This window comes from Podarcis pityusensis, assembly GCF_964106645.2.
Source record: "Podarcis pityusensis genome assembly, chromosome: 4".
Lineage (NCBI taxonomy): Eukaryota > Metazoa > Chordata > Lepidosauria > Squamata > Lacertidae > Podarcis > Podarcis pityusensis.
Genome location: NC_138027.1, coordinates 16,401,165 through 16,422,743, shown reverse-complemented (window position 1 = coordinate 16,422,743; position 21,579 = coordinate 16,401,165). Strand labels below are relative to the sequence as shown.

General features: G+C 45.5%; 1 protein-coding gene across 1 annotated transcript in view; it reads right to left on the bottom strand.

Annotated features, from left to right (window-relative positions):
- Positions 1-1,144: 1,144 nt before the first annotated feature.
- The window catches only part of FAT3 (FAT atypical cadherin 3), a 719,557-nt gene continuing 699,122 nt past the window's right edge, over positions 1,145-21,579 (bottom strand). Inside the window, exon 31 of the transcript XR_013985096.1 lies at positions 1,145-1,197. The gene's annotated coding sequence lies outside the window, so the exon portion shown is untranslated. The remainder of the gene's footprint in view (positions 1,198-21,579) is intronic.

Sequence of the window (21,579 nt, the reverse complement as noted above, 5' to 3'; positions counted from 1 at the left end):
GCAGACAGCGCTTCATCCCGTCTCCCTGATGTTTCCTTACCTGATCATTTCCATCTTTTTTGTGCTGTTTTGCACAACACAAAAGCAGCAGGAGACAAGCTTTCTCCATTATCCGTGTGACAGCCCTTCAGATATTTGAAGGTGACTATCATATCACCTAGTGATGTATGGAAGTGAAAGCTGGACCATAAAGAAGGCTGATCGCCGAAGAATTGATGCTTTTGAATTATGGTGCTGGAGGAGACACTTGAGAGTCCCATGGACTGCAAGAAGATCAAACCTCTCCATTCTGAAGGAAATCAGCCCTGAGTGCTGACTGGAAGGACAGATGCTGAAGCTGAGGCTCCAATACTTTGGCCACCTCATGAGAAGAGAAGACTCCCTGGAAAAGACCCTGATGTTGGGAAAGATGGAGGGCACAAGGAGAAGGGGACGACAGAGGATGAGATGGTTGGGCAGTGTTCTCGAAGCTACCAGCATGAGTTTGACCAAACTGCGGGAGGCAGTAGAAGACAGGAGTGCCTGGCGTGCTCTGGTTCATGGGGTCACAAAGAGTCAGACATGACTAAACAATTAAACAACAACAACAACAATCATATCACCTCTTAGTCTTTGTCTTAGCCAACATCAACTTCGTTGGACTGGTCATGTTTGGATCGTCATCCAAAGCAACTGCTCTGTTCCAAACTTAAAATGGAAAGCGTAATGCTGGTGGTCAACAAAACAGGTTTAAAGACTTGTCTCGATGCAATTTTTTAAAAAATGTAGTATAAACACCAACAATTGGGAAACACTTGCCTGTGAGCGCTCCAATTGGAGAACAGCCTTTACCAAAGGTGTCATGGGCTTTGAAGACACTCGAACTCAGGATGCAAGGGAGAAATGTGCTAGGAGGAAGGCATGCTTGGCAAATCCACACCGTGATCAACTCCCACCTGGAAACCAATGTCCTCACTGTGGAAGGACCTGTGGATCCAGAATTGGCCTCCACAGTCACTTACGGACTCATTGTTAAAACCATGTTTATGGAAGACGATCTTACTTGGCTACGAGTGATCACCAAAGAGGAGGAGGAGGAGGAGGAGGAGGAGGAGGAGGAGGAGGAGGAGGAGGAGGAGAAGAAGAAGAAGAAGAAGAAGAAGAAGAAGAAGAAGAAGAAGAAGAAGAAGCAGCAGCAGCAGCAGCAGCAGCAGCAGCCTTGGCAAGTGTCCAGGGATGCCAACCAGTCTTGCTGCCTGCCTGTTTGGGGCAAGTGACTCTCTTCGGGTTGAATTGGCACTGCTGGATTCTATGCTAAACTAAAGAGGCAGATGGACTCAGCCATTGGCCTCTCGTCCTGATTCACAAGTGATTATTCCATTCAGCATTAGCTGAGGTTAATGATAAATAATTGATATATATATAAAAAAGGAAACAGTTTTCGCTGGCAGCACAGTGTGCTCTCAAAACCCTTTTCCTCCTACATTTTGGTGCCCCCACATCCTCCCATGATAATTCGCCCTCCTACATACTCTCCCTGACCTACATTGTCTTTGAAATAATATCGGCACTAGGAAAGGGAGAGGAATTTGATTCCGTTTGCATTTAAATGTGAACCTAACTGGTCCACATCTTCCGAAGCAATGCATGAACTTGAAACCCAGCCGCCCTTCAGAATTTTGCACTTTTTCTAAAATTTGCAATGCGCTGCAATGCAGCTCTTCGGTCAAGCAGTGTAATCAAAAATGCATGTGAATACGTTAGTGAAAATAATATTAAATGCATTACATTTGGGAGTGTTGTTTTGCAAAAATATTGGGCAAAATTGCATGCAAACGTGTATATTAGGAGAAATCTTACTAAAATGCTGATGGGCTTGCATGAGGACTTTAAAAAAAATTGCAGACTGATGAGGAAATGTGGAGACTTGAAATTAAAATGGCAGAAATGAGAAACATTGGAAGACCAAGACTGACCGATTTGCCTGTTCCTATCTGGTGCCAGCTGAATACCAAACTGGCTAAGTTCTGAGCTTGTTTGTCTTCTGTTCCTGTTACCAATAATAGGATTTGAATTGACTGACAGATGTCTGTTATCCTAAACTTCTCACTGTTTTCTTTGAAAGGACCAGAGCAATTCTTAAGAACTGACTGGCTGTTGTTTGAGGATACAGACAGTGGCTTGGACCCTAAGAAAAGTTAACTTTGGGAAATAAGGAAAGTTACCCATCTCTTCCTCCCCTTGGCGATCCTTTTGCACCCCATCCCACGTCATCATAATCTCTCTCTCTCTCTCTCTCTCTCTCTCTCTCTCTCTCTCTCTCTCGTATAATATATGAGAATACAGTATGCAGACTAAAAACACAACATTACAATGAAAACAATACAAATGTCAAACAGATCTTTAAGAGCTGGTTGGCAAAGACTCTCAAGTCTGAAAGACCTGTCTGAATCATACAGTTTTTAGAAGGTGTTTCACAATGAGCAGGGGTGGCTCCTGCCCAATCTCTAGTGGCAAGGAGTTCCACAGGGGAGGGCTTCTCGAGCTAAAGATCTGTCTCTGTTAAAGACCAGCTGAACCTCAGAGGCAGGGCTCCCAACCTTTGGGAGAGACTTTTTGGAATCACAGGGGCTGCAGGCTGATGGAAGGGTCAGGAAACTATTCATAGAATCAAATAACTGTAGAGCTGGAAGGGACCACGAGGGTCATCCAGTCCAACCCCCTGCAATCTTTTTGCCTAACATGGGATTCTAACCCACAACCCTGAGATGAAGAGTCTACCGACTGAGCTATTGTGCAGGCAAACACTGTTGGTTAATTTTTCCAAGGACCCAACTCAGTATTTACAGCACTGACTGCGATCCAGAGAGCTATTTCAGCTTGTGCAAAAGGCTTGCTCCTGCCCACTGAGGCTTCCGACTTCCTTTCTTTGAAGAACTGCTCTTTGTGCCTCATCGCACATGTTTTTTTTGCAAGTCACCTCTGTTTCAAAAGCCTTTTGCCTTGCAGCAGCAGTGGCTGAAGCCCACTTGAGCTGTTTGGAAGTTAAAGCTCACTTGAACTCGAGGAAATAGTTTTTTGCTTTTTCAAATCCTGTCCATTGACTGGCGGCGGCAGTATAAAAATGGAGTTGCAGCAGGGAGCTCACATCGCCTGATGTTTCCAGACTGCAGAAAGAGTACATCCCTCTGTACAAATATTTCTGGATGGCATTGCTTTCAATAGGAAGGCGAGGCGTTGCACGCTTGGGTGTGTATGCTACATCCCTACATCCCATCATCCCTGACCATTGGGGATGATGGGATTTGTAGTCCAGGAACACCTGGGGACCCAACATTGAAGAGTGCTGCAGTCATCTCTGTAGTTTACCAAGAGGTCATGTTAATATATACTTCCTTTTTACTGAAACTCCTTTTTTGCATCATTCATCTTCCTACCATATTTTAAAGACTAGAGGGAATACCACACAGCAGAGGTATTACTGATCTAATCTGGAGATTATGATCTGATGGGTGACTCATGGATGAGATATCTAGAGTGAAACTGTTCCCTGACAATCATAAGAGCTTTAAAGAGTCTTAGAGCATTTCTCCATTTTTTTTTTAATTCAGCAAAACAGTGATGGGAAGCCCTGAGAAGGCTTCACAAATTATTTTACAGAACTTGACAGCCCAATCAATTTGTTACCTAAGTGAAAAATACCATGCCATCCCAGGGATAACTGAATTAAGGGAGGCTGACAGCCCCAGCAGGGGTACAGAATGATTAGCCTGAGATGGTTTGTGTCATTCCTGTGACATTGATTGTTGAACCAATACTGATGAAAGATAACAGATAAGTACTTGAAAGTTGTTGTTTTTTTAAAAAAGAAAATAAAGCAGAAACTAGAATCAATACAAGCTCAGCTTGCTTACAGTTGAAGACAGACTTGAAGTTAGGAATGTAAGTTGAAAGAATCAAACCTATGGAAATCTAGCTTCAAATAAAAAAATGGGGTTTTGTTTGTTTGTTGTCCATCTTGGCTCAAAGCAGAAGGTCTGGCAACAGCTCCAAGCAGATGCCTGTGTTCTTCTTCGAGCCATAGATTTTCAGATAAATGCAATGTTTGTGTAAAGGTAAAGGTAAAGGGACCCCTGACTGTTAGGTCCAGTCACAGACGACTCTGGGGTTGCGGCGCTCATCTCGCTTTATTGGCCGAGGGAGCCAGCATACAACTTCCGGGTCATGTGGCTAGCATGGCTAAGCCGCTTCTGGTGAACCAGAGCAGCACACGGAAATGCCGTTTACCTTCCTGCCGTAGCGGTACCTATTTATCTACTTGCACTTTGATTTGCTTTCGAACTGCTAGGTTGGCAGGAGCAGGGACCGAGCAATGGGAGCTCAGCCTGTCATGGGGATTCGAACCGCCGACCTTCTGATTGGCAAGTCCTAGGTCTGTGGTTTAACCCACAGTGCCACCCACGTCCCATTGTTTGTGTGGGGGTGTCCATAAATCTCATTTGGGGACAAAAGTCTGTAAATCCTAGATGTTATTTATAAATCGTAAAAAAAAGGTAAAAAGGTAAAGGACCCCTGGACAGTTAAATCCAGACTATAGGGTTGCAGCACTCATCTCGCTTCAGGCCAAGGGAGCCGGCATTTGTCCACAGGCAGCTTTCCAGGTCATGTGGCCAGTATGATTAAACCGCTACTGGCGCAACAGAAAACCATGATGGAAACCAAAGCACGGAAACACCATTTACCTTCCTGCTGCAGTGATACCTATTTATCTCCTTGCAATGGCATGCTTTCAAACTGCTAGGTTGGCAGGAGCTGGGACCAAGCAACAAGAACTCACTCCATCATGAGGATTCGAAGCGCCAACCTTCTGATCGGCAAGCCCAAGAGGCTCAGTGGTTTAGACCACAGCGCCACCCGCTCCCTTATAAATCGTATGCATGTGATGGATATTTGCTGCCACTGTGGGAGATGGAAAGAGAATAGATGGAAAGCATCACCTGGGAAAATGAGCAGAGTCTTCAGCAAACTAGACGGTAGGAATACCACCTGCATCCCCTTAGATTCTCTAAAGATTTAACAACAGAGCTTGGGGGGATTTTGGTACAAGTTGTGGCACACAACCCCCTCGTGGGCTTTGATATTTGCCAGCCTCATCATCTAGAATTAAATAATGCTGTACTTTCTTGTTGTTGCTTTCTGTGCTAACAGGAAGTAACAACGCCTGGATTTCAATAGAGAGAAGGGGGCGGATTCGGCCACTCAGAATAACACTGGAGTCGTTTTTGTTGATCCTGTAATGGGCTAATTAATAAAGATTCTGCTACAGCTCCATGGTGTAACAATTATCAAAAGACAGCGCTAATGACTATTAAATAGGGTAGTATCACAGGCTGCAGCAGTTTAATGATGGGAAGAAATGGCTTGTATTGCTGTGGTTGGCAGTGATTTATTAACCTTATAGCCTGTGAAACAGCTTGTGTGAATTGTCAAGAGCTGACTGTCTATGCAAAACAGAGGCAAGAAACATGCCTCTGTTATATATAACCAGCATGCTTGAGTCTCAGAATGCATGAAGGGGTTAAAACCATAGAGTAAGCTGTCCTGCCAGGCTTAGCCTATGTCACTTCTCCACACCTTGGGAGAAAATAGGTAACCAAGCCTTTTTGTTAATGCAGTCTCCATGTAAATGTTGGTATGTAAGGAGCTCTGAGCCACTCGCTCCAGCCAGCCACATGGCTTTAACCAGCCTCTTTTGTTTCAGACCAGAATGGTGTCTGAAACGAGCATTCTTCTATCTACAGTGGTACCTCGGGTTACAGACACTTCAGGTTACATATGCTTCAGGTTACAGACTCCGCTAACCCAGAAATAGTGCTTCAGGTTAAGAACTTTGCTTCAGGATGAGAACAGAAATCGTGTGGTGGCAGCGGGAGGCCCCATTAGCTAAAGTGGTGCTTCAGGTTGAGAACAGTTTCAGGTTAAGAACAGACCTCCAGAACGAATTAAGTTCTTAACCCGAGGTACCACTGTATACCAATAGCTTAGAAACCATTTTGCAGCTTACAAAATGCGTGGTCTATCTCTGTGCAAGGGAAGTGTGACAGTTTGGAAAGAACTTTTAAAAGGTGGCAATGTTGGGGTTCCCTGGAAGGGCACATTTTAAAGATTCTTTTACAGCCTAAACGTCCACGCTTTCCCTTGTTGCATGTTTTGTGATGTTAAATCTCTGCTGGGATTCTCTCACCAAAGAATGCATGCCCCAAACTTGGGTTTTGGTTTCCGGGATCCCAAGATTAACTAAGCTTCACATTACGCTGTCATGAGCAATTCCTCTCATGGGGCAACTCTGGGAACAGTTTGCCTTGTGATGAGCAGAGGCACAGCAAATTGCAGTGAAGTACCTTTAGGTCCTGGACTCTACCCACCTAGGCTAGCTATTAAATTATCCAATGTTCCAGTTATTCCTTTTATCCTTTGGCCCTGTTTTCTGACTATCTCCATGCTTCTGCTTCCTCCTCTGCCTTCCCTTTCAGATCTGACATGCCCTTCAGCCCCGACTTCTGCCTTGTCCCAGGGTTCCTGGTTTTTGACTCCTCTCCCGCTGTTCCCCGGCTTTGACATGCTAAGATTTCAGAGCATTGATTCTGCCTTCTGATCCTTTTCCGATCGTTTTGTTTTCCAACCTTGGACAGAAAATTTTGAGATCAGGCGGTTTTTGCATGAAGGAATGTCAATAATCCAACGAAAGTTTGCTTATTTATGAATGCTCCCCTTTGAGAGGCCACATCTAAATATTTATTTGTTTGATAGGGGGGTGGTTGTTAAACTTCCTACCTTCAGGAAACTTGGTTTGGGAGGAAGGGTTGTGGGAGAGCACATGGAGCCAAACTCCAGATAGTTTGAAACCCACAACTGCAGTGAATTCAACATGAATCAAAAAGCAGCAATTATACACCAATCTCTCCCCACCTTCCTTCTTCAAAAGTGGGAATTAAGTATACCGGGTGTATTGTAGGGCAGGGCAATATCTGGTCTTCAACACTGTGATAAACATCTCGATATATCTATTCAGTAAGTTTACTAGATGTCCCCGTTTCCTGGGGACAGTCCCCGGATTTACAAATTAGTCACCATACAAAATCCATTGAAGTTGAAAAGTGTCCCCGGATTCATTGAAAAAAAAATCTGGGAACCTTACTATACATTATATCGCAATATCTGAAATAAGGATGGAGCTTTGCTAGTTTTGAGATTTTTCCTGTATTGTGATTTTTGCTGGCTCCTCCTCTTGTGATTAAATGTTTGGTGTAGATGTGACCTTAGTCTGCTTTGCTATACATACCGTATTTTTCGTTCTATAGGACGCACCGGTCCATAGGACGCACCTCGTTTTTTTGGGGGGGGGGGAATGAATAAAAAAAATTATTTCCCCCCCCCCGCGGCTGCCGCCCCAAGCCTCGCGTGCTTCGGGCTGCAGGCTACCGCCCCAAGCCTTGCGCGCTCGGCGGGACCTCCTGCCGGGCGCGCAAGGCTTGCAGACACTCGCCCGAAGCAAGGGGAGCCCTCCAGAGGGCTCCCCGTGCTTCGGGCGACAAGCTGCAGCCCCAAGCCTTGCGCGCTGGGCGGGACCTCCTGCCGGGCGCGCAAGGCTTGCAGACACTCGCCCGAAGCAAGGGGAGCCCTCCGGAGGGCTCCCCGTGCTTCGGGCGACAAGCTGCAGCCCCAAGCCTTGCGCGCTGGGCGGTGTTGGAATTCTGCCTGGGTCAGAGGAATGTGCCACAGCGTAGGCACCGGCAGATATTCCTGTCGACCTTGCCTGCGTCTCCACTCTGCTGATAAGCAGGCGAGGTCCGGCGATTCTTCTCAGATGTATGAGAGGAACACACCGTTCTTCCTCTCTCCCCTTTGGTGTCCCCAGGGAGGGGAAAGAAGCAGACAGAAAACTATTTACATCATTTATTTCTGCCTCTTACATCAGTACAGAGAATCATGTCTGCACTCAACAACAGCAAGAAGAAAACTCCTCCCAAGTACATCCAGTACGGGTCATATGACACACACACACTGAGCTAACATCCGGTGCTCAGTACAGAATGGACTGCCCCTTTGTTCCCATGGCAACAGTCACAAACATCCTGTCTGGCTTTCCAGCCACAAGCAGCTGGCTGAGCTGCTGGAGCCTTTGCTTGCTGCAGCATTGGTGCTTTATGGTAACATACTCCCCCTAAAGTATCAATGCGTGCTGCGAGCAAAGCGTCATCCAGAGAAGAAAACAAACAGTTGTTATATTTATAACATTCCCCTGTTGTTTCAGTTCCACCCTTGGAACTACCCGCCACTGGTTTAACCAATGTACCTCTCTGGTTGTGTGACTTCGCATTACCTCGGTTAACAACTCTCTGTTGTGCCTTTGTCTCTGACTCAGACACAGCTTCAATCTGTCCTTGGTCGTTTACAATAGCAACATATGCAAGGTTAGCAAACTCCTTTGAATACCTCTTGGGTGGTACACCCTTCGTTGCTCTCTCAGACCTACGTATGAGGTTCTGATCCTCTGTGCTCACTGGTTCAACCTTTGGACTCTGTCGAGAACCAGTAGCAATCAGTGGTTCTTCCTTCACCTGTGAAGGTCTATCCATTGTGTGAGATTTCCTCTCAATGACTGTGACAACTGAGCTGTCTGAGCTATCGCTGTCATCATCAGTACTACTGAACTCAATAAGATCAAACTCATCATCATCATCATCATCGTCTGTGGGAAATGTTTGTACTACAACCCGCTCTTGCTTTGGAGCACTCTCTAGGAACTTTGTGAGAATCACCTGACCAGATTCAGACAAAATTACTCTGTAGAGACCTTTTTCATAACCCACAAAAATGCCTCTGGCATTCTTTACTCCACCTGGAGCTTCTGTTCTCACATGAGACCCGAAAACCTTAAAATAGGCAACAGAAGGTTTTCTATTAAACAGCTTCTCAAAAGGAGAACATCCCAACTCTGTTGAGACCTTTCTCAACCACACATGAAGATAGGACGCTAGCGATTCGGCCCAATATTCATGTGGCAAATGTGAACTCAGCAATTGCGCATTCATTCCCTTTTGCAATTCTTTGTTCACTTTTACACAGACCCCCCTGTTCCACGCTTCTTGCGAAACTGCCACTTTGTGGTCTATCCCTTTTCCATCCAGGAACTTCTGAAACTTCTGTAACAGAAAAATTTGCTTCTCATCTGTGAAAAGACAATCAATGTTAGCATCATGCATACTTTTAACCTTGTCACAAAACTCCTGAAACTTTTCTAAAGTTTCTTGCGGTTTCTCCATCATATAAACCCAAGAATAATTAGTGAAACAATCCACACACAAAAGGTAAAATCGTGCACCGCCTCTAGATGGTTCTAGAGGTCCAATCACATCAGCATACACCCGCTGAAATGCTCTGTCGACCTTCTTGGTCTTGGTGCTCACACTGGTCACACCTGCGAGAGAGATTTCGTTAGAAACAGAAGAATTACATTTCATGTAATCACTTTGATCAAAAGTCAACAAATACAGTCCATCTTTCTCTTTGGCAGTAAGAAACAGTTCTCCATCTTTGTAGATCTTGCAGCTTTTAGCATCATAGGACAGTTTCAGTCCTTTCTTTGCAATCTGCGACACGCTCAGCAGATTAAATCTCAGTTCTGGAACCAGGTAAACATCATTTATAGTCAAGTTCAGACTCTCAAGATACACAGTCCCAATTCCAGTCGCTTCCAACTCCTGACCGTTGGCCTGTTTCACAGTGAAGCTTTGCTTCCTCAACGTCGAAAACAGTCCTCTGTGCGGGCACATGTGAACCGTTGCGCCCGTGTCAATTATGAACGAGTTCCCAACATCTGGCGTGGTTCCTTTCGCCATCATAGCCTTTGCAGGTTTCACCTGGCACTTGGTACGGCTTTTGCCTGACGCCTGAGGCTTCGTAGAGCTGCTCTTTGCTCCTCTTGACTGGCGCGGCTTCTTACAGTTTCGCTGTAGATGCCCAGTCTGTCCACAATTGTAGCATCGGACAGCACTCAATGCTACTCCATGCTCTCCAGTAGCATCAGCAGTGGGGGAATTAGAACTCTGTTCTTCCCTCCCCCTGTCTTTTTCTTCCAGTGCAGCAAGTCTGTCGTGTTCATTCAGGACCACAGCACAAACTCTCTCCGCGGTCAGCTGCGCGGCCGGTAGGGAACCAAGCTGACTGGCAACAACCTTGTAGGTGCGGCTAAGGCTGTTTATCATCATGAAGCAAAACACTTCCTCCTGAAGACGAAAATTGCGTTCCACCATCTGTTGACGCAGAAACTTCATTTCTGTCAGGTGCGCTTGAACATCTCCATCAGGCGCAAGTCTCAGATTGGTCAATTTCTCAAAATACAGCAACGCTGAAGAACCAGCATCTCTCTGATGCGTTGTACGCAGCGTGTCCCAAACCTCTTTCGCATTTTCTAAATGCTGAACATGCACCAACTGATCATCTGAGACACACAGAATTATAGCAGTCCTGGCCCTTACATTCTGTGACTCCCAACCTCTGGTTGGTGCTGCAGGGATGGGGTTTTCAATTACATCAAAAAGCCTCTGATTCTGCAGCAGGGCCTTCATCTTTACAGACCAAGATGAATAATTGTTATTGGTTAAGGAAGGTGGGCAAGGCAAAGCTCCTTTCTTGGCATCCATCTTGAAGCCAAGCCTCTTCAGCTTTCCAGCCCACACTCTCAAACAAACTGTAAAATCCAACAGTCGTTTTCTTCTTTCTCACGCAGCAAACTGCAGATTGTTTACGCTCTTTGCACCTGGCAGCTAAACTCAGGCTGCTATTGGAAAGTCCCTTCCAAGAGCTCGTAAACCTTGTAGCCAAAACATTCTCTGGTTTTGTTTCGCTTTCCCAGGCTTACACTCAGAGTCCAGCCCCTTTGCCAGTAATTTTCCAGGACCGTTACCTAGCAACAATGCATTTCAATAGGACTTCTTATCTACCACAAATATTTGTGGAATGTAGGCTTCAGCCTTCAAGCTGCAGGCCTCTTCCTCCGGAGCTTTTGTTTTCTTTGAAACGCAGCTCCGTGAACCAGGGAATTAATCTTCCTGCGTTCACACTTTTAGCCCGAAATGCAGCATACCTTGAACTTTGTTGCTCTGGAAAACACCTCTTCTTTCCATCAGCCGTCTGTGGAGCCTCTGGCTTCTGTCAGACGCTTGCCTTTCTCCTTGGAGCAGAGGAGGACAATCCATCAGCCTCTCATGCAGATGTCCGATGAATCGCAACCATCCGAAGGCTGCCACTGTTGGAATTCTGCCTGGGTCAGAGGAATGTGCCACAGCGTAGGCACCGGCAGATATTCCTGTCGACCTTGCCTGCGTCTCCACTCTGCTGATAAGCAGGCGAGGTCCGGCGATTCTTCTCAGATGTATGAGAGGAACACACCGTTCTTCCTCTCTCCCCTTTGGTGTCCCCAGGGAGGGGAAAGAAGCAGACAGAAAACTATTTACATCATTTATTTCTGCCTCTTACATCAGTACAGAGAATCATGTCTGCACTCAACAACAGCAAGAAGAAAACTCCTCCCAAGTACATCCAGTACGGGTCATATGACACACACACACTGAGCTAACATCCGGTGCTCAGTACAGAATGGACTGCCCCTTTGTTCCCATGGCAACAGTCACAAACATCCTGTCTGGCTTTCCAGCCACAAGCAGCTGGCTGAGCTGCTGGAGCCTTTGCTTGCTGCAGCATTGGTGCTTTATGGTAACAGGCGGGACCTCCTGCCGGGCGCGCAAGGCTTGCAGACACTCGTCCGAAGCACGGGGAGCCCTCCGGAGGGCTCCCCGTGCTTCGGGCGACAAGCTGCAGCCCCAAGCCTTGCGCGCTGGGCGGGACCTCCTGCCGGGCGCGCAAGGCTTGCAGACACTCGTCCGAAGCACGGGGAGCCCTCCGGAGGGCTCCCCGTGCTTCGGGCGACAAGCTGCAGCCCCAAGCCTTGCGCGCTGGGCGGGACCTCCTGCCGGGCGCGCAAGGCTTGCAGACACTCGCCTGAAGCACGGGGAGCCCTCCGGAGGGCTCCCCGTGCTTCGGGCGACAAGCTGCAGCCCCAAGCCTTGCGCGCTGGGCGGGACCTTCTGCCGGGCGCGCAAGGCTTGCAGACACTCGCCTGAAGCACGGGGAGCCCTCCGGAGGGCTCCCCGTGCTTCGGGCGACAGGCTGCCGCCCCAAGCCTTGCGCGCTGGGCGGGACCTCCTGCCGGGCGCGCAAGGCTTGCAGACACTCGCCCGAAGCACGGGGAGCCCTCCGGAGGGCTCCCCGTGCTTCGGGCGACAAGCTGCAGCCCCAAGCCTTGCGCGCTGGGCGGGACCTTCTGCCGGGCGCGCAAGGCTTGCAGACACTCGCCTGAAGCACGGGGAGCCCTCCGGAGGGCTCCCCGTGCTTCGGGCGACAGGCTGCCGCCCCAAGCCTTGCGCGCTGGGCGGGACCTCCTGCCGGGCGCGCAAGGCTTGCAGACACTCGCCCGAAGCATGGGGAGCCCTCCGGAGGGCTCCCCGTGCTTCGGGCGACAGGCTGCTGCCCCAAGCCTCGCGCGCTCGGCGGGACCTCCTGCCGGGCGCGCAAGGCTTGCGGACACTCGCCGGGGCTGCAGGCTGCTGCCTGCAAGCCTTGTGAGCCCGCGGGAACTCCCACCGGGCTTGCAAGGCTTGCGGATAGCTTCCTGAAGCCTGGAGAGCGAGAGGGGTCGGTGCGCACCGATGCCTCTCGCTCTCCAGGCTTCAGCGAAAGCCTGCATTCGCTCCATAGGACGCACACACATTTCCCCTTCATTTTTGGAGGGGAAAAAGTGCGTCCTATGGAGCGAAAAATACGGTACATACATACATACATACATACATTTCTCCCCCTTTTCTATATACAGTGGTACCTCAGGTTAAGTACTTAATTTGTTCTGGAGGTCCGTTCTTAACCTGAAACTGTTCTTAACCTGGAGCACCACTTTAGCTAACGGGGCCTCCTGCTGCTGCCGCGCCGCCGAATTCTACACGAATTCGAGCACGAATTCTGTTCTCATCCTGAAGCAAAGTTCTTAACCTGAAGCACTATTTCTGGGTTAGCGGAATCTGTAACCTGAAGCGTATGTAACCTGAAGCGTATGTAATCCGAGGTAAAGGTAAAGGTACCCCTGCCTGTACGGGCCAGTCGTGTCCGACTCTAGGGTTGTGTGCTCATCTCGCTTATGAGGCCAGGAGCCAGCGCTGTCCGAAGACACTTCCGGGTCATGTGGTACCACTGTATAATACCTGAGGTACCACTGTATAATAAAGTTTATATCTATTTTCATCATTATTTTGTTTTTCCTTTTGCAAGCATGGTGGACAAAGAGAAATTGGACTGGGTCTGCTATGTTGGTCAGTTGCGTAAGAAAATTCAGTAAGTAACAAGTGATCAAGTAGTGAAGATTTGTGGTGACATACTGGAATATTACTGATTACTGCAGTCCTATCCATTCAGATGCTCAAGTGATAATTGCAGTTATTACGTGAGTTATGGAATTAGATAAATTGTTCTGACTCATCAGCTGAATCCTGATTTGCTGACATATTTGTGACAGAACTAGGAATTATCGGGTGCTTTTAAAAACAACCACACAGATTCCTCAGAAGTTCAATTCCTGCTCTTTAATCAGAGAATGCAGCTTTCGTTTCTCTTGTATAATAACAAGATCCATGCCTCATCCAATGAGGTTCAGGAGTTGTGTGTAGGTTCTTACGTTAAAGGAAATCAATTTTGTATCTTTTGAGCCTTGTATCATATCTTATACTCATTTGGGAGCATCCATTGTTAGAAAATCTTTGAGGTTAGTGCTGCAGTTAGAAGCTACAAAAGCAAATATTTTGAAGTCATTTGCTTTTCACGGATGTCTTTCCCTTGTGAAAAATACCGAGTGTCCAATTTATTTTAAATTAATTCCTAATTCCTCAAGAGCTGTGATTGCTGAGGATTTAATATCTCTCCCACATTTTTACTGCTCTGCTAATGGGCAAGGCAAAGCCAGCAGTGGTACCTTAGCTCCAGTTTCAAACCATAGGCTTCGGCCAGGCATGGGGAACCTGTGGCTCACCATAAGTTTTTATTCATTTATTGGGCTAACAACAAACAACAACAACAACAACAACACACCAGGCTCGCTGATACAATAAAAATTAAAGGCTGTGAATACTTTTGAATGCAGAAAATAAAAATAAAAACCCATTACTGTCACGAATGGGATGAATCTTAAAGAGGAATGCTATCACATCTTCTTCAGCCAACCTAATCTATGGACAGATTGCAGATCTGGTACATATAAGTCCAGTTTTGAGCTGACTGCGAGTCTCAATTGCTGGTGACCTCTGGGTCCACAGCAGCCTGCCATCTTACATGCTGAAGCTGCCAAGGTAAGTCTTGGAGCACTACTGAGAGGGCCTTCTCAGTAGTGGCGCCTGCCCTGTGGAACACCCTCCCACCAGATGTCAAAGAGAACAACAACTACCAGACTTTTAGAAGACATCTGAAGGCAGCCCTGTTCAGGGAAGCTTTTAATGTTTAATAGACTATTGTATTTTAATATTTTGTTGGAAGCCGCCCAGAGTGGCTGGGGAAGCCCAGGCAGATGGGCAGGCTGTAAATAATAGATTATTATTGTTTATATTATTATTATTATTGGAGCAGAGAGGTGAAGAAGGCAGTGACAGGCAAGGGATTCTTTTGAGTTTGAATTGGACACTTCCACTAACCTCATGGGAGGGGTATTTCCAGGGAGGGGTATTTCCAGGACTAAGGTGAAACACTGAATCTCCCTTGTTATTTTTGCTGTTGGTTGCTGCATGCGGTTCAACTAATCTTGCTCTATTTATAGTATTGAAATGTGGTTTATTGAACGTTGTTATATTTTAATTTGCTGTGTTATTGTTGCTATGTTATAGTTTTGCTATATTATTGTGACATTGTTTTTGTTATGTACTGAAGTTCTCACCCTGGGCCAGCAGGGGGATACTGTAGATAGTTCAGGTCCACATATGCAAATAAGGGATCGAAAGTGACGTTCAGTGATTGGATAGTTACAGAAAGTGGTTACTGTTGCGCTCTAATGGAGCTCTATATAAGCAGGCTGGCTGAACCCTTCAGTTCAGCTCTGACCTGACCTGTGAATAAAAAAGAGCTGTTTGGAGAATCGCAGTGTCGTCTGATATGTTCACCCACAACTTAACAGTTTTGGGAATGTTTGTTTGAAATGCATTCTCGTTTCTTTGTTGTAAGCTGCTTTGAGCAGGATTGTGTGTGTGTGTTTTTCAAGTGACGGTTTGGGGACCCAAAACCCTCCCTTATCCCTTTCCTGCTCCCTTTCAAAGAGCCAATCTTCCTGCTTTTGCTTCTTTTCACTAGGCCAGCAAATTCAGTTTTACAGCCTGGTCGTGTTGCTTTCCGTAAGTTAATTGATAGCGTGCTCTGACCTTTCCTACAGAACCTTCAGAGAAAAGAAAGTCTCCAATCCAAGATGCTGTCGATAAAATTAGAGGTGGATGTGAGTCATGAAATGCCGGATTCAGACCCCTCAAGTCTACTTGAATGCAGCGCTTCATTGTGTGTTTGTGAAGTATGATATGAGGACATCGGGTTCAGCTGGCAATTACTTCCATTCCTCCCAACATCCTTGGTGATAGCATGCCTTTCTTGCTAAGCACTTCACAAGGACGACTGAATCACTCTGACTCATTTACATATGTCTATGGATAAGCTGAAGCAAACTCTCAAAGGGTTGGGAAATTAAACAAGTCTCGAGCGTCAAAAAAGACAATGGAAGTTTCACACAATTGGTGGGAAGACGTCAAGGGCACGCATGGTTATGTCATCATCCATCACTGATGATCGGCCATGCTGGGAGTTGGTGTCCATCAACCTCTGCAGGGCCACACACTCCCCCATCCTTGGTTTATAGCCTTGGTCTTCAACGGAACCCACAAAACGAAGGATAGCTCAGTTGGTTAGAGCGTGGTGCTACTAATACCAAGGTTGCAAGTTTGATCCCCGTATGGGACAGCTGCATATTCAGGTTGGACAAAACGACCCTCAGGGTCCCTTCCAACTCTATGATACTGTGAACTGGGGCAACTGCCATACTTCCCCTCCCTTCCTATGGTGACATCATGTCCCCTGTAACCCTGGCAACCTCCCCCTCCCAATTCTTATGTCTATGTCCATTACTGAAAGCCAGGGGAAGGGGAAGGACAGTATTTACATTGCTCTTAATGACCCAGTACTCTGCTCTCTTTGTCTTTTAATAATACCTCTGTCAAGAATGATGCTGCTGCTGCTGATGATTTATTGATATGCCACCCATCTGACTAGGATCATGGGTAGGCAAACTAAGGCCTGGGGGCCAGATCTGGCCCAATCACCTTCTCAATCCAGCCCATGGACGGTCCAGGAATCATTGTGTTTTTACATGAGTAGAATGTGTCCTTCTATTTAAAATAATAATAATAATAATAATTATTATTATTATTAATAATAATTGGGCAGCTTCCAACAAAATATTAAAATACCTTAATACATCAAACATTAAAAGCTTCTCTAAACAGGGTGCATCTCTGGGTTATTTGTGGGGCCTGCCTGGCATTTTTACATGAGTAAAACGTGTGCTTTTATTTAAAATGCATCTCTGGGTTATTTGTGGGGCATAGGAATTGGTTCATTCCCCCCCCCCAAAAAATATAGTCCGGCCTCCCCCCCCCCCAAGGTCTGAGGGACAGTGGACCGGCCCCCTGCTGAAAAAGTTTACTGACCCCTGGACTAGGTGGCCCCAGCCACTCTGGGAGGCTCCCAGCAACACATAATGAAAGCACAAGAAAGAAAGCTAAGAAAGAAAACAAACTCATATCAATAAATTATCATCTTCATCCTTCTTGACAGAGGTACCATTAAGAGATGGAGAACCTGGGTTGCTCTTCAGGCATCATTGGACTCCAGCTCCCACTATAATTGACTCTTCCTCGACCTACGATTGTCCTCCCTGTCTTCCTCTCTACCAGTTCCCAATGTACATCAACCACCATGGCTGGAATTGAACCTGGAACCTGCTGTGCGGGAAGCATGCATTCTACCACTGAGTTATAGCCCTTCCCCACATCCCTATCAGACAGATAGTATTTTTTTTTTGAAGAGCTCCTGTTAGTGCTATGTGGGATATCTGGCTGGGGAGAAGAGTCGCAAATTGTTCAGTCTAGCATTATCTGATGGAGCATGTTCCTTCATCTCCTCTAAATGTAGAAAACGATTCTGTTTTAATCACTGAACTCCCAAATCCCTAGTGAAAGGAGATAAAAAAAATTGAAACCAAAAGTTTTTAACTAGAAAGTAATGGCAATTCCAAAGTAAATTACAATAGGAATGCGTTTCTTTGAAAGTAAAGATCACAGCTGCACGCTATATATGAAAATTATAGCTGTATTTGGAATGTTCTTTTTTGTGTGCAGTTTCCATGAAAGACCGAGTTAAAAAAAGATACTTTCTCTCCCCGCAGTTCAATATTCCTTTTTAATCTTTTGAAAAGCAGTCAACGACCCACCACCCTAGACTTAGAGGAACGTAATTAAGCCATTCATAATTTGTGTGCCTAATGAAGTACTTCTGTTGGGACTAGCAAAGTTGGGTTTTGTTCAGCTACATCAGCAGGAATTGGACATTCCCTCCGAGACTTGGGTCTCTTATAGGAAAAACAATTATGTTCTAAGAGCCAGATCTTCCAACTGACTGGATCCCAATATAGTTGGCATTTGGCTTGTCAGTGTTGTCAATCAGCTCAAGCTACAGTGTCTCAAGTTATGACCAACGTTCCTACAGGTGACACTTAGTCCCTCTCCTTGGGGAGTTGTGCTGAGCATCGATGCCAGTTCTTGGATCCTGGGCAACTCTGCGCACATCTGGGTCCTGCAGTGGGACTGCTGAGATCATTGACTTGAACAGGAAGTGCAGCCAGAGGTAAGTTCAGTTGAATGCCAATGACAGCAACAACAATATTAATCCATTGGTGGTTTTGCAGCAGGAAAAAGCAAGCCCATCCATGCAAGACAATGTGCCTTGGTTTTTGCCAGTGCTGTAGATCTCTGTACTATTTGCTGCACTATTCCAGAAGGTCTTTCAGCACTTAGGAGCAGCTTGTGATGGGGAAGAGCTGTAGTGTGTGGGCAGGAAGGCAGCAAGGCAGGAAGCGTGTTGCTGTGGCCAAGAGCTGAAGGGAAATGCTGACCTTATATCTCTTCCTGGCTCTTGCCACCAGGTGCTGAGAGTTACCAATTGGCCTCACCGTGCCTCTTCAGAACAAACTTAGGAAGGCCCCAGTCCTGCGAAGCCCTACTGGTCACAGGGCCTGGCTCCTGCACGCACTCCTGACAGACAAGCTCTGGCTCATCCTTCTATCCAAACTCATTGGTGGCAGCACAGGCAGGGGAAATAGGGACATTCCAGGATCAAAGCCGAAGCCGGGGTTGCTTCTGTAATTCCGGTACTGTCGTGGAAAACTGGGACGCTTGGAGGGAATGGCATCAACCTGCCGAATGGTAGACCTGGCCCTGTGACTGAAGCACAACACAAAATTGGATTAGAAGGGGAAGGGGAGAGAGTAGTCTCTTCCAATCAGACTGGCTAGCCCATTGCAGCAGCAGAACGGACAAACACAACAGTTACTATTGAATAAACGTCTTCCGAGATGCTCTCTCTATTTGCAATGGCCCAAACCTTTGATTGCTAATGTGGTTGTTCTTATTGTAACCTGTTTACTGAGAACAAGTGGTAGTTGTCTTTGCTTCCCACAAACAAGACCCTTAAATTGATGTCATACACATACTAATTACCATCTGCTTGCGGCGTCCATTGTAGTTAACAACAGAATGAGGATTATTATTTTTTTAATTTTTTTTAATGAAGCGTTCAGCTGCAAAATATTAAGCCGAGCTCCATAGAGTCGTCTTCTTAAAAACTGATGTTCTGGAATTATTTCCCAAACTGGTTATTGTCTCAAAACTTTTACTTAATCAAGAAACACTGGATAAAATCCAGGAGTTGCGGTAAAAGCTGGGCTTTGCCCCAAATGCAAGCGGGAGCCTGGGAATTGCAGGTGCCAGGAAACCCTTCCTAATGTTCTTTAAGTACATAACGTTAATTAAAAGGCAATGATTTAATTCCTAAGTTTGGGTTTTGTTCTAGCCTGGTCTCCTGCGCAATGACTGTGCAGAAATGCCAAGGATAATATGAAGGCATAGTTAGAACTCAGCTAAGCTCCCAAGATGTTGTTGTTTTTTGCTTGATATATAAGGATATCTACTCTGCCTCTGTCTTCCTTTTTTTTTATTATTAGTTTTATAAATAAGTGCAATTAAACGTATACAAAGTCCATTACATGGCTTACATAAATCATATCCACACCACCAATCATAAGTGTTATACAAAGTTTTTACAAATCATAGCTATAATACAGAGTTATTTTAGGCTCTGCCGAGCCTTGAACTTCCCTCCACTCCTTTGGTAAGTATCGAATAAGTTTTATGGTCACGTATTTTATCTCTTTTACCTAGTAATCACTTGCTGTTAGAGTTATTGCAACCCCGCCAGTGTCGTCTGAAAATTGGTTCCCATATACTTCAAAAATTTGTTCCAATTGTCATGAAATTTCTGTTCGTCTTGATCTCTTAGTCTTCCTGTTATTCTAGCGAGCTCGGCATAGTTTATCACTTTAACCTGCCAATCATTTATATTAGGTATAGCCTCCGTTTTCCAGTTTTGTGCTAACATATGTTGTGGCATATAGAAATAAGATCTTATCTTTTTCTGATTTCTTTACCCGTCATTCCTAGCAGGAAAGCTTCGGGCTTTTTGGGAAAGGTATATTTAAGGATTTTTTTAAGTTCATTGTAGATCGACTCCCAAAAGCCTTTCACTTTGCTGCATAACCACCACATATGGTAGAGGTCGCCTTCTACCTCTCCGCATTTCCAGCATCTTTTATTTTTCAACCTATACATCTTGGCCAGCTTCACTGGCGTGTGGTACCACCTATAGATCATTTTCCACAGATTTTCTTTTAATGCCGTACACGCCGTGAACTTCATGTTAGTATTCCACACTTCCAGCCACCTCTCGAAGTTGATGTTATAACCAATATCTATCGCCCCTTTAATCATGGCCTCCTTCACCTCCTCGTCTTTTGTGTGCCACTCCAGTAGAGTATCATAAATTTTAGACAGTATTTTATTCTTACCTTCTATCACTTCCACATTAAATTTGGATTTTTTATCTTCAAATCCTGATTTCTTTCTATCTTCCTTTAGCAAGTCATTTACCTGGTGGTATTGCAACCACCCCGTAAACGCGTTTTTTATCTCTTCATACGGTCTAAGTTTTATGCCTTGATCAGTTTTCTGTGTAAGTTCTTCATAGGTGGCATTCTTCCCTTCCATATTAATTTTTTTAACAGTTAGTACCTCTATTGGTGAAATCCACCAAGGGGTCTTCCTTTCCAATAGGTTTTTATTTCTTTCCCATGCTTGGAGTAATGGTCCTCTAAAAATATGGTTTAGAAAGCCTCTATGTACTTTCACCTTTTCGTACCACAGGTACGAGTGCCACCCGTACCTGTTATCAAAGCCCTCCAAGTCCAAGATATCTCTATTCTCCAATCTTATCCAATCTTTCAGCCACAGTATACACGCCGCTTCATAATATATACTTAAATCCGGTAGGGAGAAGCCCCCTCTTTCTTTTTTATCTACCAGTATTTTCATTTTTATTCGCGGTCTTTTTCCCTGCCAGATATACCTCGCCAAGGCTCTTTGCCATTCTTTACACTGCTTTAACCCTTTAAGTACAGGGATGGTTTGAAATAAGAATAGCATTCTGGGGAGGACATTCATTTTAATAACCGCTATCCTCCCCAAGAAGGATAGTTTCATTCTCTCCCAGATTTCTAAATCTTTCTTAATATCCTTCCAAGTAGTCTCATAGTTATCCTTGTATAAGTTAATGTTTTTAGCTGTAATCCACACTCCTAGGTACTTCACCTTCTTTGCTATCATAATTCCCGTCTTTTGTTCTAGATCTGCAGTATCTTCTTTGGTTAAATTTTTGGTTAGCATTTTGGTCTTATTCTTATTAACTTTAAGGCATGACACAGCACCGAACTCTTCAATTTTTTTTAGGGCTTCTTTTACGCTGTGTTTTGGATCTTCTAGTGTTAATACGATATCATCCGCATAAGCTTTGATTTTGTGTTCCTTAGTTCCTACCTTGACTCCTTTAACTTCTGTTGTTTCCCTCAGTTTCTTAGTAAATACTTCCAATACTGTTATAAACAACAAAGGAGACAAGGGGCATCCTTGTCTAGTCCCTTTGGATATGTCAAAAAATTCTGATGTAGTATTATTTATTACCAGCTTTGCTTTTTGCTCATAATAGATAGCTGGCCTCAACTAGAGCCAGGGCTTTCTCGGCTGCGGCTCCAATCTGGTGGAACGCTCTATCACAAGAGACTAGGGCCCTGCGGGACCTGAC